A 12,294-nucleotide genomic window follows, 5' to 3' on the forward strand; every position below is an offset into this window, starting at 1 on the left:
TTCTTCCCGTTGTAATGGGTGTTCCACGAGGCTTGCAACCAAACGACATCGACGACTTGTTACGATATTTCGACTCCACACGTTGAACAAGAGATGTCAATATTCTTACATCTAAATACCACCGAAGTTTATGACAGAAGTGGAGACAGACGGCGTTCTACCATTTCTAGATGCCTTAGTCAATCGTAAAGTGGAAAGATCTGTGGAGCACTCAATTTATCATTAGCCCACATGCACTGACCTGTATATGTAGGCTTCTAGCTATCAGCACCCGTCATAAATTAAGGACGTCCTCCAAAAGCAAGTGCATCAGACACATGCTGTGCCTGCTAAAGCCTGCCAAAGGAGGTGGAACACCTACAGCCTGTGTTCAAAGGAAATGGATATTCTTCATATCACATTAGGGCAGCTCTAAAGAGGAGTAAACGTGATGGTTCACAAAATTAAGAGGAGAACGACCTGTTCAAATCCAGGGCGTTCCTCCTAAATGCTGGCAAAGTTTCATCTAAATTAGATAGAACCCTAAGGCTACCTTTTGATAACACTAGCCTTCTCTCCACCCCTTTGCTCAAGCGTCCTCCTCTCCCGCTCTTTTTTTCATCATCCTGTCCCCTCTCTCAATCCATCTGCTTCATTCCTCTTGCCCTGTACATCTCCTCTTCTCCCCCCTCTCTGTGTCCATCGCCTTTGCCAGCCGGAGTGGCCGTGCGGTTCTAGGTGCTACAGTCTGGAACCGAGCGACCGCTACAGTCGCAAGTTCGAATCCTGCCTCGGGCATGGATGTGTGTGATGTCTTAGGTTAGTTAGGTTTAATTAGTTCCAAGTTCTAGGCGACTGATGACCTCAGAAGTTAAGTCGCATAGTGCTCAGAGCCATTTGCATCATTTTTTTCCATCGCCTTCCCTTCTCTCTACCTCCCCCTCTCAAAATGCTTCTCCTCTTTACCCTTATGTGTCTCCTCCTACCCCATTTTTCTTTCCATTATCTCCTCCTCCCTCTCCCTATCTATACCGCCTCACACACTGTCTTGATACACATACTCTTCCCACATCTCTCTCTGCCAGTAACCCACTTACTGTCACCTACTCTTTGCCCATCCCCTGCAGCCCCCTCTCTGTCCATTACATCTTCTATTAATTTAACCCTATTCCAGCTGCGCCCTTCTGCACATGTAGCCTTTTCTTACAGCTTTGCCCATGTATGTGTTCGACAGGTACTTTGTATACACCTTCTTTCCACCTCTTTCTTCCTGTGTATCTCTGTCCAACTCTTCCCCTCACCTGTCTGTACCTATCCGCTCTCTTCCCCACCCTCTCTTCATCTCCTCGTTCCTCCCACTTCATCAGTCTCCTCTGCCCCCTCCCTCTGAGTATTACTCCCCTCCATCTGCTCACATTCTCCTTCCTTTTCTTTGTTAAACTCGTCCTCGCATGGTTTCTACCCTTCACTCCTCATACTTCCCTGTCCATCTTCACTGTCACGTCTCAATACCGAGCTCCTCCAGCTCCTGCTCCTCCGCAGTATCTACCATCTCCTTCTGCTCCCACATCTCTCTTTTAATCCCTTCCTCTAACCATCTCAACATTACCCCAGCAGAGTTCATCCATATAAGTCATTTTCAGACTGGGTTCCGGATATATATAAATGTGTGTGTGTGTATATTCGACACATATATTGAACACTCCCCCTCCTGCTGCTTCTCTGAGTCCAAATCATCCTCCCACCTCTATCTCACGCTCCTCTCTCCCTGTATCTCACTCCTCCTCCCTCTCTCTTTGTCCACTCCCTGCACCCATTCATTCTTACCATATCTTCCACCTTCCAACCCACTATGAAAATATTCTCCTCCTCCTCTTCCTTTTCCACCTGTCCACTGCCCCTTCTACACCTGTCTGCCTCTCCCCCTCATAACCTCTCTTTGTCCATCAGCTCGCCTATCTATCGTAACTTGCTCCCTGCTGTAGATGTCTAATCGGCAAGTGTGGCGCCTGCAGTACTGTTCTATGATACAGACCTACACTTCTCCCATAATACATTTGCTATTCAAGGCAGCCTACATACCAGGGGTTTGAAAATATTTTATTGGCCACTGATATACAAGCTGCAATGCCAAGCAGGTCAATATGGCAAGCCAATACTACTCCAATGCTAAACACCTGTCGTGCAGTGCCACATCTTGTCCAGGAATCCATTTGTTGCTGCAGACACGTAGGCTGCTCTACAAATGAAGTTCGTTTTACTGCCAGCTACTCCTTATCAGCGATCTCATTAGTGATTAGACATCATGAGAGAGGGAAATGGGGCGCTCCGCGGAACTCACGAACTTTGAAGGTGGTCAGGTGATTGGGTGTCATTTGTGTCATACGTCTCTACGCGAGATTTACACACTCATAAACTTTCCTTGGTCCGCTGTTTCCGATGTGATAATGAAGTGGAAACGTGAAGGGACACGTAAAGCACAAAAGCCTACAGGCCGACCCCAACTGTTCCGTGACTGAGACCGCCGACAATTTGAAGAGGGTCTTAATGCGTAATAGGCAGACATCTATCCAGACCATCTCACAGGAAATGAAAACTGCATCAAGTACTATGACAGTTAGGAGGGAGTTGAGAGAACTTGGATTTCATTGTCGAGCGGCTGCTCATAACCACACACCATGCTTGGTGTAAGAGCGTAGACATTTGACGACTGAACAGTGGAAAAACGTTGTCTGGGGTGACGAATCACGGTACACAATGTGGCGATCCGATGGCAGGGTGTGGGTATGGTGCATGCCCAGTGAACATCGTCTGTGTAGTGCCAACAGTAAAATTCGGAGACGGTGGCGTTATGGTGTGGTCGTGTTTTTCATGGAGGGGGATTGCAGTCCTTGATATTTTCCTTGGCACTATCACAGCAGAGGCCTACATTGATGTTTTAAGCATCTTCTGCTTCCCACTGTTGAAGAGGTATTTGGGGATGGCGATTGAATATTTCAACACGATTGCGCACCTATTTATAACGCACCGCCTGTGGCGGAGTAGTTACACGACAATAACATCCCTGTAATGGAGTGGCCTGCACAGAGTCCTGACCTGAATCCTATAGAAAGCGTTTGGGATGTTTTAGAACGCCAACTTCGTGGCAGATCTCGCCGACCGACATTGAAACATCTCCTCAGTGCAGCACACCGTGAAGAATGGGCTGCCATTATCCAAGAAACCATCCACCACTTGGTTGAATGTATGCCTGCAAGAGTGGAAGGCTAAAGGTGGGCCAACACCATACTGAATTCCAGCGTTACCGATAGAGGGAGCCACGAAATTGTAAAACATTTTCAGTCAGTGTTCCGGATACTTTTGATCACGTATTGCAACAGGTTATTAACCCAACAATGCTGATGTATGTACGTATATAAGTATTGACATTGGACTTAGAAACGACGGAGAGGATTCGTCCCTGCCAAATGCCTCAGTGGTACACAACCCCTCGACAGGATACAGCAGTTCACTCACGTCACCACCGCCCTACGCTGCACCCAGGGTTATTGTGCGGTTCGGCCCCCAGTATACCCTCCCAGGAACGTCGCATTCCAGACGAGTCTAACCCCAATGTCTGCGTGGTGGACTAATTATGGTGTACGCATATGTGGAGACTGTTTGCGCAGCAATCACCAATACAGTGTAAGTGAGGCGGAATAACGGGAACCAGCCCGCATTCGCCGAGGCAGACGAAAAGCCGTGTTAAAAACCATCTACAGGCTGGCTGGGGACCGGCACGCGCCTTCCCGCTCGGGAAGCAGTGCGTTAGAACTCACGGCTAGCAGGGCGGGCACAATTCTGATACATGAAGCCCGTTATTTCTGTGGCAAAATTTGTTGATATTATTGACAGGTTTGGGAGGTATGTAAATATGGATTCTGTGGTATTATGTTTAGTTGCGACTTCCGCAAACACAGAACATACCAAGTTCAGAAGAGCACAGGTCTTCGTAGGTGCTATACGCACGAAGTTCAGCCGGCCGCTGTGGCCGAACGGTTCTAGGCGCTTCGGTCCAGAACTGCGCTGCTGCTACGGTCGGAGGTTTGAATCCTGCCAAGGGCATCAATGTGTGTGTTGTCCTTAGGTTAGTTAGGTTTAAGGAGTTCTAAGCCTAAGGGACTGATGACCTCAGATGTTAAATCACTTAGTGCTTAGAGTCATTTGAATCATTTGAACTACGAAATTCAGAAGAGCACAGGGATTTATAGATGGTTACAGTATATATTGTAAGATGGCAAGAACTATGCCCCTTACATGAAGCCATTAAAGATCACCTAACTCACGTTGAACGAACAGTAGGGCTGAACAACAAGACTGACAACGCACAATGCATCTTGTAGAGGGTATAGTATGGACGTATTTGAATAATTAATGTCGGGTGATGGTTTTAAAGTAATTCACATGACATGAAAATTTTGTGTAAATGAGTCGATTTACTATACACTAGTTTACCCCAGGGAAGCATTTAGAGTTGACCGTGGGTGGCTGGGGAACGGCGAAGGGAAATGACAATAGGCAACTTAGGGCGGCTCAAGCTCTGAGAAAGCAGTAACGTGGCGTGGCCTCCAGCCGCCTTAAGATGAGTGACAGTGAGTGGGTGGTTGACCCCGACTCCATACTGGTGTACCGGGAAACAGATGAAGAACTTGTATGCCTGTTGATAAATGTCCGCCGTCCCATTTTCTGTGAAACATGCGATAAATCCGCGCAAAGCTATGGTGGAGCGGTCAACAGAGGTCAAAATATGCGTGTTCGTGACTATAGCAACTTCACGCTGAATTCACGGTCTGCAGAGTCTGAAGCAAATCAGGTGAAGAGCGACAGAATGAAATATGCTGGCCTCTGATTGGAACGTAGGACCAAGGAATTTGAAGTACTCTCCTGGGAGTCAGAATTCCGGAAAACTTGGTGTTTGTTCAGACGCTAACCTTGATGCGTGGCCTGGGAGGAGCAAAATAGAAGTTGAGAGGATAGGAAATTTTGTGGGAATTTGTTCACTTCCCAGAGCAGGCATTGGTCGGCACTGGGAATCGACGCATAATTAACACGACTTGCGCTGCAATTGGCGTAAGTGATTTTGCTCGAGGGGAAACCAAGGCGAAGAGTGGACAGTGAGAATTCTCCGCAGTGGTCTTCCATTCCCAGCATGCATAGAGTGCAGACGTGACGCTCTTGACTCAGCTTGCCTGAGAAAGAGTAAACATCTTTGCAGTTTAAGACTTAGCAAAGGGAATGATTGAGCTTGGAGATAGGAAGTTTTGGTTCAGCAATGTACTGAGCAAAATAGCTAGCAGTGAATAGACAAGCGCAGCCTTGCACCACCACAAGGTTGGCTGACGTCCACACAACAACGCCACTCTACCATGCTGAATTCGGTGATATTGCACCCGCTCCGACCACTGATTAATTTGTTGGATCACGTCGGCAAAGTTTGCACGAGGGTTTCATGGGCCATGTATTGTAGAATTCTTCTCGCACTTCGCATTATGCCTTAGTCAGTCGATAGGAACTACTTTTGATTTATCACGCTTTACTCCACGCAAACGCAATTTATTACCATAGCCTGTTAGGAGAGTCATGTAATGTAATGATTGAACGTTGTGAGTTAAAATATATCTGTGCTAATCGACTGCATCTGTTTTCAATCAAGTAGTTGAAATCCCATGTCACTTTCTTAATTAATTTTATGTTCAACATTTGCATCTGGTGTTCAATAGCTGAACATAACATCAATGTCCACCCCTTTTTAATTAAAAGAGATCAATTCTGAATGAATTAATGTCAACACTGCCACCGCAGTTCAATCAGGAGTCACAGTGCCTTATTACTTTCTTTGCGTTATCCGACATTGCGGCAGTTTTGCACTCTCTGTTGATCTGTTAGTCGATTACTTGGGGTGAACACACGCCAAAACCAGCCAAGTGATGGGTGGGATGCTACAATATACATATATATGTATCACCTACAAAGACCTGTGATCTTCTGAACTTGGTATGTTCTGAGTTTGTGGAAGTCGCGACATACAAATGTGACAAAGTCTCTGTCAAACAACCTTCACAGTGAATGAAAGAATTGTGCAACATGATCGCGGCACTCGTTTTTCGTAACCCATTAAATCAACCGTATCCAAGCGTTGTATTTCCACTGGACATTAAACTAATTATTATGTCAGGGAAATATCTGCCTCGAAAAGAATCTTCAGTTATTAATACATCTGTGGAAGTACGTTTAACATACCTCATTAATCACGATGGTGACTTTCAACCTGATGAAACGTCGACTGTCAGTTAACATTACCAGATTGACTACTGAATTTTACATACATCAAAAAAAGTTTTGCATCACCTCGTTTCAGAGAGTTTCGGGACCTGTACAGAAAATTGGAATAGAGATCAACATAAACATCATTTCTGTCGTTTTTATTGCTCATGAAAACCACAAGTTTCATGTTATACCACCATACAGTGAGACCTTCAGAGGTGGTGGTCCAGACTACTGTACACACCGGTACCTCTAATACCCAGTAGCACGTCCTCTTGCATTGATGCATGCCTGTATTCGTCGTGGCATACCATCCACAAGTTCATCAACGCACTATTGATCCAGATTGTCCCACTCCTCAAAGGCGATTGGGCATAGATCTCTGAGAGTGGTGTGTGAGTCACGTCGTCCATAAACAGCCCATTTCAATCAACCCCAGGCATGTTCGATAGGGTTCATGTCCGGATAACATGGTGACCACTCTTGTCGAGCAATGTTGTTATCCTGAAGGAAGTCATCCACAAGATGTGCACGACGGGGGCAGGAATTGTCGTCCATGAAGACGAATTCCTCACCATTGTGGCCGATATGGTTGCACTATTGGTCGGAAGATGGCATTCACGTATCGTACAGCTGTTACGGCGCCTTCCATGACCACCAGTGGCGTAAGTCGGGCCCACATAACGCAACCCCAAAACAGCAGGGAGCCCACACCTTGCTGCACTCGCTGGACAGTGTGTCTAAGGCGTTCAGCCTAACCGGGTTGCCTCCAAACATGTCTCCGTGTCTGGTTGAAGGAATTTGCGACACCCATTGGTCAAGAGAATGTGATGCCAATCCAGAGCGATCCATTCATCACGTTGTTGGGCGTATCTGTACTGCGCTGGTTGCAAAGATGGACCTCGCCATAGGCGTCGGGAGTGAAGTTGCGCATCATGCAACGTATTGCGCACAGTTTGAGTGTAGCACGACGTCCTGTGGCTGCACGAAAAGCATTATTCAATATGGTGGTGTTGCTGTCGGGGTTCCTCCGAGAAAAAATCCTTAGGAAGCGGTCATTCATTGCAGTAGTAGCCCTTGGGTGGTCTCAGCGAGGCATGTCATCGACAATCTCTCTGTATCTCGTCCACATCCGGTTAACATCGGTTTGGTTCACTCCGAGACGCTTGGATACTTCCGTTGTTGAGAGCCTTTCGTGGCACAAAGTAGCAATGCGGACGTGATCGAACCTCTTTATTGACCGTCTAGGCGTGGTTAAACTACAAAAAAAGTGAGCCGTGTACCTCCTTCCTGGTGGAATGACCGGAAATGATCGGCTGTCGGACCCCCTCCGTCTAATAGGCGCTGTTCATACATGGTTGCTTACATCTTTGGGCGGGGGTCTGTGATACAATATCCACAGTAAACGTCAATCTTCAGGAGTTCTGAGAACCGAGGTGATGCAAACTTTTTTTTTTATGTGTGTAGCTGTTGGGGCCCTTGAACGCCAATCCCACCGTTACGTATACTCCTCTGGTGGAGTAATATACGACAGTGAGCATTGAACTTGAAACAGGGAGTTATGCAGCAGTAGTCTCTGCGCTTGGTTTTTGGTATAAAGCGACGTGCAGTTGTAATGTGAAACTCTCACCTGACGATGGTCGAATGTTCGTCAATCTAAATATTATGGCAAGATATCGACTTCAACCGTTGCAAGCCTGAAATCTAATTGAATAATACCGAATATGTTTTCTTGAAAGAATTATGTGAGAAACATTAAGTGATAATTCTGCCAGCCGATAAGCAAGTATTACAGTTATTCAGTTGTTTACGGACAAACGGATGCTGACCCGTAAAATAAAAGCAAAGCAGCTGGCCGTTGCTCGTTGCGCTGTTGAAAGCGGTATTACACTGCTGATTACGAGAGTTCCAACGCTACAAAAGCGTTATGTGGTGGCAATGAAATTCATTCCACAGATGAGGGTACATGACAATACAAAAATCATTAGAACGACAGAATTGTACATCACTTTGACTGTGAGCATTCAGTACTATTTGAAGCCACCATGTGGTGCAAAGGAACCCTCTAAACATTGTTGTACAGAATCGAAGAGAGCCTGGGTATGCTGCTTTGGAACTTGCTGGCATGCGATTTGAGATGCGTCTATAGAGAGCATCGACAACGATTGCTGAAGGACGAGAATGAACAAGTTGCAGACCGACTATGTCCCAGATATGTTGGATGTGTGGCATGTCAGTTGAACACGTATGTCAGTGATGCGGTGGCACTCACCGTTCTTGGAAGAAGGCTTGGACGTTGGCCACTGCATGTGGCCGGGAACTATCCTGGTAAAATGGTGAAACATGTCATATGTAACTGCTGCAGGAGGGGCAGTAGCTCGGGCCCCTTATGCACTGATTGCTGTTGAGATTCGCATCTACTTACGACTCGAGATCACATGTTATGACTCTCCAATCTATCACTCGTCGAATTTCGTGTTCGAGGCCAATAAATTCTTAGTTCTAAATACCGTTATTATTTCGAAAACAATAACCAGATTATGGAGAATATGTCTCTATTAGAACTACAATACTAGCAACAGAAAATTCTCCACAGCCATATGAAGAAACGAAGATGAAACCGATATGAATGTAGTTTCTTTAGTATGAAAAGAAACTGTATGTCGATTAGTGAAGACTTTTCCACATTTCATCTTGGCAAAAAAAAAAAAAATTGCCATATCATATACGGCTCCGGATATATTTAAGGTGAACGGGTTAGTTGAATCACTATTTATTAACTTACAGTATTTGGCCCTGTAGGAAACAACTGCAATAAAAACTGATTATTATTAGTTTTTGTAAGTTCTTACTACATACGAAGAAAATCAGGATCCGTTGTAGCTTTTGACAAGAACGGTAATGTGAATAGTAATTATAAAATTATTTGATTTACGGAAGTATTAAGTTCTTAACATTCATAAAGAATTTGTGGAAGTAACCAACGAGAAAAATTTGTTAAGATTATGTAGAAGAAATCAACGAAGAAATTAACAGTCTAACGAATAAGGAAATAATATTTAATTATGAATAAGAATTGGAAACAGATAATAAAATATATTTATGGGTAAATGTATTATGCGAATGATTGTGTTGCTTGAATCAAGTCGCCTGAAACTACTAATATCACAGCAATTAATCTATGGGCTGTTTCAAATGGCAACGTATGTTTTTGATGGGTTTAAATGGTGGTGTCTGAACTGACAAGGTAAACTGCCCATCGTATCCTCCTAAGTAGTAAGATGGCCCACTGGATAGACCATCAAAAAGTGAACACAGATGAACCATGATAACAGGAAGAAGATATACTGAACTGTGAAAAAAGAAGCAAAATAGAAACAGCGAATGATCCAACCTCAAGGTGTGCATTATCGAGCCAATCTGAATACCTACTGCGTTGTGCTTATGTAGTCACGGTGTTGGACTTTGAAGGGAAGACATGTGTTCTAATTTTTCTCGTATTCCGTATTTTTTTCACAAAATAATGAATTGTCCGTCCGTTCATTGACGTGTCTATTCGCTGCATTCAAATCTGTTCCTGTGTCGTGGTGTAACCGCCAGACGCAACAGCGAGGTGTAACGAAGGGATCTCTGGACGTTAATACCCCCTTTTTGTTCTGCACAAGAACATCATATTATGACTCTTACATTCCGTTTCGAAAGTTCTGCTTCTTCAATTCCTTTGTTATGAAATGGCTCTCACCCGTTTATTTGTTATTTTCATTTCTGTGAGAGGCCTACACCGCATCACATGTGCTCTCACTACTCATCAAATTTACTTGCGATGGTAATACGTTCTTACTTCATAAGTCATATTCTGTATCCTATGTACAGTATGACAATCGCTCAGACTACAGAGAGAGAACAGACATGTCAATGACCAGACGGGCAGTTCATGAATTTGTGAAAAAAATGGGGCACAAGGTAGATTTTAACACGGATCTCTCGCTTTGCAGTCCAACACCGAGACAACATAACCTCGACACCGTGGGGCTTACAACTGGTTCAATGTTGCAGTTCTTAAGCTTGAACAGTTCAATGTTTCTATTTTGCTTCTTTTTTACAGTTCAGTACCCCCCAAGGGAGAGGTTACCATGAAAAAAAGATTGAATAATCTACGAAAGGATAACGTTCTACGAGTCGGGGCGTGGAATGTCAGAAGCTTGAACGTCGTAGGGGAACTAGAAAATCTGAAAAGGGAAATGCAAGGGCTCAATCTAGATATAGTAAGGGTCAGTGAAGTGAAGTGGAAGGAAGACAAGGATTTCTGGTCAGATGAGTATCGGGTAATATCAAGAGCAGCAGAAAATAGTATAACAGGTGTAGGATTCGTTATGAATAGGAAGATAGGGCAGAGGGTGTGTTACTGTGAACAGTTCAGTGACCGGGTTGTTCTAATCAGAATCGACAGCAGACCAAAACCGACAACGATAGTTCAGGTATACATGCCGACGTCGCAAGCTGAAGATGAACAGATAGAGAAAGTGTATGAGGATATTGAAAGGGTAATGCAGTATGTAAATGGGGACGAAAATCTAATAGTCATGGGCGACTGGAATGCAGTTGTAGGGGAAGGAGTAGAAGAAAAGGTTACAGGAGAATATGGGCTTGGGACAAGGAATGAAAGAGGAGAAAGACTAATTGAGTTCTGTAACAAGTTTCAGCTAGTAATAGCGAATACCCTGTTCAAGAATCACAATAGGAGGTATACTTGGAAAAGGCCGGGAGATACGGAAAGATTTCAATTAGATTACATCATGGTCGGACAGAGATTCCGAAATCAGATACTGGATTGTAAGGCGTACCCAGGAGCATATATAGACTCAGATCACAATATAGTAGTGATGAAGAGTAGGCTGAAGCTCAAGACATTAGTCAGGAAGAATCAATACGCAAAGAAGTGGGATACGGAAGTACTAAGGAATGACGAGATACGTTTGAAGTTCTCTAATGCTATAGATACAGCAATAAGGAATAGCGCAGTAGGCAGTACAGTTGAAGAGGAATGGACATCTCTAAAAAGGACCATCACAGAAGTTGGGAAAGAAAACATAGGTACAAAGAAGGTAGCTGCGAAGAAACCATGGGTAACAGAAGAAATACTTCAGTTGATTGATGAAAGGAAGAAGTACAAACATGTTCCGGGAAAATCAGGAATACAAAAATACAAGTCGCTGAGGAATGAAATAAATAGGAAGTGCAGGGAAGCTAAGACGAAATGGCTGCAGGAAAAATGTGAAGACATCGAAAAAGATATGATTGTCGGAAGGACAGACTCAGCATACAGGAAAGTCAAAACAACCTTTGGTGACATTAAAAGCAACGGTGGTAACATTAAGAGTGCAACGGGAATTCCACTCTTAAATGCAGAGGAGAGAGCAGATAGGTGGAAAGAATACATTGAAAGCCTCTATGATGGTGAAGATTTGTCTGATGTGATAGAATAAGAATCAGGAGTCGATTTAGAAGAGATAGGGGATCCAGTATTAGAATCGGAATTTAAGCCGGCCGGAGTGGCCGTGCGGTTCTAGGCGCTTCAGTCTGGAACCGAGCGACCGCTACGGTCGCAGGTTCGAATCCTGCCTCGGGCATGGATGTGTGTGATGTCATTAGGTTGGTTAGGTTTATGTAGTTCTAAGTTCTAGGCGACTGATGACCTCAGAAGTTAAGTCGCATAGTGCTCAGAGCCATTTTTCGGAATTTAAAAGAGCTTTGGAGGACTTACGGTCAAATAAGGCAGAAGGGATAGATAACATTCCATCAGATATTCTAAAATCATTGGGGGAAGTGGCAACAAAACGACTATTCACGTTGGTGTGTAGAATATATGAGTCTGGCGATATACCATCTGACTTTCGGAAAAGCATCATCCACACAATTCCGATGACGGCAAGAGCTGACAAGTGCGAGAATTATCGCACAATCACCTTAACAGCTCATGAATCTAAGCTGCTTACAAGAATAATATACAGA

Source organism: Schistocerca serialis, chromosome 9 (assembly GCF_023864345.2).
Source record: "Schistocerca serialis cubense isolate TAMUIC-IGC-003099 chromosome 9, iqSchSeri2.2, whole genome shotgun sequence".
NCBI classification, from domain to species: domain Eukaryota; kingdom Metazoa; phylum Arthropoda; class Insecta; order Orthoptera; family Acrididae; genus Schistocerca; species Schistocerca serialis.